Source organism: Talpa occidentalis, unplaced genomic scaffold (genome assembly GCF_014898055.3).
Source record: "Talpa occidentalis isolate TD23 unplaced genomic scaffold, MPIMG_talOcc4v2.1 talOcc4.8, whole genome shotgun sequence".
Taxonomy (NCBI): domain Eukaryota; kingdom Metazoa; phylum Chordata; class Mammalia; order Eulipotyphla; family Talpidae; genus Talpa; species Talpa occidentalis.
Window position 1 is genome coordinate 62,145,278 of NW_023605194.1, and position 457 is coordinate 62,145,734.

The following is a 457-nucleotide window of genomic DNA, read 5'->3' on the forward strand; positions in this document are numbered from 1 at the left end:
TTAGGAGGCAATTAAGTTAAATGAGGTAATAAATGTGGGATCCTAATCCTATAGGAGAGAGATTTCTTTCTTCTTTCCTCTCATGTGAGGACATGGGGAAAAGACTGGCATTTACAAGCCAGGATGACAGCTCTCACCAGGAATAGAATTGGCCAGCCACTTGATTTGGACTTCCTGGCCTCCAGAACTGTGTTTCTGTTGTTTAAGCCATTAATGTAAGCAGACAAAGACATAAATATTATATCCATGATGAGTCTATGCTTTAAACTCAGCAGCATATGCCTAATTAGTGATCTGCTATTTCTATTATTTATCCTTTGAAAAGGTCATATCTTGGTTTATATAGCCATGGATAAATTTGAGTTGTATTTTAAGATGCTATTACTCACTCCTGTAAAAACTTTAGCAGGCATATTTTTTTCTACACTTGATCTTAGCCAAAAGGCCGAGAAGCGAT

General features: G+C 37.0%; 1 pseudogene; it reads right to left on the reverse strand.

Moving 5' to 3' along the window:
• Positions 1 to 320: 320 nt before the first annotated feature.
• Positions 321 to 457, reverse strand: LOC119234988 (U2 spliceosomal RNA; annotated as a pseudogene).